This window comes from Fukomys damarensis, unplaced genomic scaffold (genome assembly GCF_012274545.1).
Source record: "Fukomys damarensis isolate Sample0158 unplaced genomic scaffold, DMR_v1.0_HiC HiC_scaffold_32, whole genome shotgun sequence".
Lineage (NCBI taxonomy): Eukaryota > Metazoa > Chordata > Mammalia > Rodentia > Bathyergidae > Fukomys > Fukomys damarensis.
The window spans coordinates 41,006,707-41,012,706 of record NW_022900944.1 but is presented as its reverse complement, the minus strand read 5'-3'; the positions used below and the strand labels follow the sequence as shown (position 1 = coordinate 41,012,706).

The window sequence follows — 6,000 nt, the reverse complement described above, 5'->3', positions numbered from 1 at the left end:
AAAAAAAAAAAAAAAAAAAAAAAAGGAGGGGCACAAGAGTAAAGGGAGTGGATACATAGATACATACATACATACACATAAAAATAAAGTTATATGCAGACATATTTTTAACTTCTGTCCTAAATCTTAATATAGCACTATTATAAATAGCAAAGATAATGCAAATCAAAGATCATTCAAGGTCAGAATAAAAACAAATAAAAACTTGAATGCTGGAAACTAATAACTCACTTAGATTGAAGAAAGCTAAATTGTAAACTACCAACAGGGACAGCCAAGAAGGAACCCAGTGCACATCACAGGACCATTGAAGCCTCAGACGCTGGTGGAACCTGCACTTATGAAACAGAGGTGAAGGTACAACTTTTAGAAATTTGATTGCAATCTGTGTATAGCCTCAGAACCCCTCCCCACTGACCCTTGTCATGACACTGTCATTCCCAGACTCACATGAAAGACAGTGGGATCATATTTAAGATTGATGTGAAGTATGTATTTACTACTAGATGGAGAAACTCAGCCTTCCTTCCTCACTGGGCTCCAAGCAGTCACAGCTACATCCTCCTTAAGCAGAGTATTAGAAAATCTTTCTCTTGGAAATGTGAGATAAGTACAACAGGAAGTACCCAAAGATTCAAACACAATGGCTTCCCCAAGAAACAGTCCTTAAAGTCATCCTTCAGTAGAGTCCATATTTAGTCACGCTTATCCATTACCAAGATTGTGCTCAGGCTTTTATAAGTGCTACCTTGAAATACAATATCCCTGGGGCTGGGGATTTAGCTCAATGGTGCTGCTGTCTGCCTCACCCGACTTTGTGCCTCAGTAACCATCCCCCCCCAAAAAAAATCATGCCTTGCAAGTAAATATTCCAATGAAAACACCAAGGGAGATACTTTATCACCAAAGACAGTGATCAAATAAATAAGTTCGGTAAAAAAAAAGAAGTGATAAAGAAGGACATTAAAAAATCACAGGAATAAAAAACTAATTTCATGCCTGAAACAAGAATGGGATGCTATTTAAAAAAAGAAATATTGGGAAAATCAAATTTAAAAAAAAATAGAAATGTCAAGTATGGAAGGAAAAACAAAAATAATCCAGAAGAAAAGAACATAAAGGAAAAAGAAAAAAAAAATGATAAAAGAGAAGTCCGAGTTAGTGTAGGAGCAGGAATAGAAAGGGAGATGAGGGATAATATGGTGGAGCAAGAGACTGAGTTGGAGAAAGAGGACAGAAAAAAGAAAGAAACTGCAGGGTGGAATGAGGAAAAGAAAAGAAAAGTTTGAAGGGCCTCTTTCAGACTATGTCTCTTCTGTCATAATATACCATGTGCACAGCCATGTACAGAACCAAGTCCCCTAATCTCAGCTAGCCAATGGCAGGCAGATCCCCACGACTCAGACTGACCTCAGGCCACAAGGCCTAAATTGAGTTCCCCCACCTGAAGGGTAGAACTCCACATAGTTCTATTACAGGTTTCCCCCACTCTTTCTTTAAAGATGTTAAAGTTGGGAGCTCAGAAAAATACCCTTTATGATAACCTATGCCTCTAACATCATATTAAGTGGCCAAAAACTGAAAAGTTTCATGTTAAAATCAGGAACAAGACAAGGATGCCCACTATCACCACTCCTCTTCCATATAGTTCTGGAAACATTATCCACAGCAATTAGACAAGAGAAAGAAATTAAAGCAATAAAGATAGGAAAGGAAGAAGTTAAACTGTCATTATTTGCTGACGATATGATACTCTACATTGAAGACCCAAAAAACTCCACCAAAAGACTTCTAGACTTAATTGACAGATTCAGTACAGTAGCTGGATACAAGTTTAACACCCAAAAATCAACAGCCATCTTGTACACAAATAACAGACTCATTGAGAGAGAAATTAGGGAAACAATTTCCTTCAATATAGCATCCAAAAACATGAAGTATCTAGGAATCAATCTAACAAAAGAAGCAAAAGACCTCTACAATGAAAACTACAGCACTCTGAAAAAAGAAATCGAAGAGGATATAAAAAAATGGAAAGATATCCCCTGCTCCTGGGTAGGAAGAATCAACATAGTGAAAATGGCCATACTACCAAAACTTCTATACAGATTCAATGCAATGCCAATTGAAATTCCAACACTATATTTCACAGAACTAGAAAAAAGAATCCAAAAATTCATTTGGACCCATAAGAGACCTAGAATAGCAAAAGCCATCCTAGGCAACAGACACATGGCAGTGGGTATAACAACTCCCAATCTGAAACCATACTACAAAGGCACTGTCATAAAAACAGCATGGTACTGGCAAAGAAACAGACCTGAGGATCAGTGGAACAGATTGGAAGACACAAAAACAATTCCAGATGTACTCAGCTACCTCATTTTTGACAAAGGAGCTGACCATCCTCAGTAGAGGAAAGATATCCTCTTCAATAAATGGTGTTGGAAAAACTGGATTTCAACCTGCCAAAGATTTAAAATGGACCCTTATCTTGCACCATGCACTAAATTAAAATCCAAGTGGATTAAAGATCTAAATACTAAAACAGAAACACTAAACTTACTGGAAGATAAGTTAGGCAGAACTCTGGAAGACATTGGCATAGGAAAAGATTTTATGAACAAATCCTCAGTAGCTGGGGAACTAGCAGAAAGAATCAACAACTGGGATCTCATCTTATTAAAAAGCTTCTGCACTCCAAAAGAAACCATCAACAGAACTAAGAGAAAACCAACAATGTGGGAAAAAAATGTTACCAGCTGCTCCTCAGACAAAGGAATATAGAATATATAAAGAATATATAAAGAACTCAAATATATAAAGAACTCAAAATAAAGAATATATAAAGAACTCAAAACAAGCAGCATCCCCCCAAATATAAAGACCCAATTCAAAAATAGGCATCTGAAATGAACAGACACTTCTCAGACAAAGAAATAAAAGCAGAAAGTAAATATATGAAAAAATGTTCCACATCACTGGTCATTCGAGAGATGCAGATGAAAACAACACTGAGATTCCACCTCACCCCACAAAGAATGGCTGCTATCAAGAAATCACACAATAACAAATGTTGGCGGGGTTGTGGGCAGAAATGAACCCTTCTCCATTGTTGGTGGGAGTGCAGAATGGTATCACCACTATGGAAATCAATATGGAGATACCTCAAAGAGCTGGGACTAGAGGTTCCATCTGACCCAGCCATCCCTCTTTTGGGTATCTTTCCAAAAGAATTAAAAGAATCATATCACAGTGATATATGTGCACCCATGTTTATAGCGGCACAGTTTGTAATAGCTAAAATTTGGAAAAAGCCCATTTGCCCATCAGTAGAAAACTGGATAAAGAAGATGTGATTTTTCTATAAAATTACTTGGGCATAAAGAACAAGAAATTAGATTCATTCATAGGAAAATGGGTACATATTGAGGATATACTCCTAAGTGAAATAAATAAGTCACACATTTGTAAATACCAAATAGTTTCTCTGGTGTGAATAAACTGTAATAGTACATAAGATCCTAATGAGATGACTGACATTGTGAAATGGGAAGAAAAGGTCTAAAGGTGTAGGGAAGATGGGATGGGTAGGGGAAGGTAATAAGGGAAAAGAAAAAATGTGAGAAAATGAAAAGATGGAAATAAAGTGTTTGTAAATGGGGAGGGGAGGAGGGGTGAAGGGAGGACAGGGACAAGGGATAAAAATGAGAACCAAGACCTGTCATGTAGAGGTACAAGATCCTAACAATGAAAGTAACTGTACTGTATCCCTAAAATGTACCAATAAACTCAATTAAAAAGAAAAAAAAATTTTAATAATCCAAGGGAGGACGAGAAGAAATTTCCTAGAAAGTAGCACTAGAAGATGAAAATGAAAAATAATAATCAGTCTGGGGATACAGGATCTAAATATTAAAACTTCTTTCAAAAGAAAATAGTCTCCCCTACTGGCAGAGTGACATGGGGCTCCTGATACAATTGTGTGGTACTCTCAAGAGATAATCAGAGCCAAATAAAAAGCTCTAAGAAAAATGGCTTTGTACTTTGCAAGTGCTACACTTAAAGCCACACAATGGCAGAAAAATGTCTTACAACTCTGAGGAAAAATTGATTTTGAACTTATAATTTTATACATAAGTAATCAATAAAGTTAGGGTGAGAAACATACAGATGATAGATACATACATAGGCGGACGGAGACAAGTGGACAAACATTCAACCTCATCCTTTCCCAGAAAGCTGCTAAAGGATATGCTCCCATAAAACAATAAGTAAATCAGTACAGGGGAAGGTAAGGAACAAGAGCTGGAACTCATGACACAGAAAGGGACATTCCAGGGTTATAAAATGTGATAGTAATCCTAAGCAGAGTATCAGCATGGAATTCATGTGGACTAAGCCTAGAAAACAACCAGCACAAACTGTAGAAAGTACAAAGACTCTATGAGAGATTGCTTCTTATGTGAAACTGAAAGAACACAATACATCCTGAGAATTTTGAAAAGACTGAGATCATAGAGTATGAGGTTGAATTATTGGTAGACACATTAAAAACTAAGCAAACAGGAAAATAAGTATTAGTTGCAGGAGAAATAAAAGATGGAACGGGGGGAAAAAAACTAATTGTAGTATAGTACTTGACTTGGCTGTGGATGGACTTATACATTTATACCAATTTGAAAACTGAAGTGTCTTGTTAAAAATCATTACATAACTACGATAAAAAGAATTTTGAGAAACAAAAGATGTACCTTTTTGTGGAGCAAGAATAGATGCGGGATACATCTACATTAGGGGAAAGCCCACAGGTAACATCTACAACTGAAAATCAAGAAGAAACGATGCAATTGTAATTAAGGGTACTTGTTTTAAAGTTACAACCAAATGGACTCACTAAAAGAGTCAGAGGCAAACTCTCTTCGTATAAAAGCATCACAGAAATATTCTAAACTATAGGCATGTTTAATTTTTATAAAAATGAAAGCAAATCAAGATAAATAATGAAGATAAGGGAGAGGAATGGCAGAGAAAACAAAATAATGGATGAACAAAATAGAGAAAAGAACAAATTAAGAAAAAACAAAAAGATGAGAATATTTAAATACCTTAACTGATATTGTTTAAACTATGAGAGAGAACAATGTAGATTCTTTACCATTTACGTTTTCTGAAATGAATTCATTGTAAAACAAGTCATCGTGGTCCTATCTCTAGCTGGAAAAAAATATTTTATGGGGAAAACAGGCATTTAAAAATAATTCTCTTCAATGAAAGATTCTCTGGTTATTTGTGGAAATTGCAAAATATCTCTCTGCAGGAATAGCTTATGTGTCCTTAACTCCTTTAAGGTAACAATAATAAAACAATTTTTAACATAGAGACATTTTATACCCCAAAGGGGAAAAAAAAAGAAGACAATTTCACAGTTATAAAATAACTCATTTTTTTATGACTCTGGGAAACAACAACTTTGTCTCTATGGATTAAACAAACTACTGAAACTCAGAAGCTAGGAAGCCATAACAGCACTGGTGTCTACATTTGTCTGCTTCCCAGGCAGTATTAGGCAAGTGATAAAAATCTGCTTGCCCAATAAAATAGTAAACTTTTATGCAGCTTTTTTATTCAAAAAATTAAAATATTTAAAATTAAAATATTTTGTTTACATATGTGAACTTAGTAAGGAATACACAATGTGAATATAAAACACAAGACCTACACTATTAGCTACTTCTTTCTGTAAAGCTTTTGGTTTCTGTCAGTGTTGATGAGAATAACTTTATATATTGATAAAAAGAACTGTGATTGCCATCAAATTCATTGCTGAGCAATCAGAGGTAGGACCTTATGAGATCTCTTACTAACGCAGGCTACAGCATGAGACAGGAGTGTGGAGAAAAATAGCTGCTACGTAGAGAGGAACATTCCTACACCAGCTCCACTGCTCAGGGTACTTGGCCTCAGCATCTTAATCCAGGACAAGAAAGAAGGGGAAAT

At 35.7% G+C, this 6,000-nt stretch overlaps 1 protein-coding gene across 7 annotated transcripts in view; it reads right to left on the bottom strand.

Moving 5' to 3' along the window:
* Wwox (WW domain containing oxidoreductase) overlaps window positions 1–6,000 on the bottom strand; it is a 972,155-nt gene that overhangs the window by 785,791 nt on the left and 180,364 nt on the right. The gene's annotated exons all lie outside the window — the stretch shown is intronic.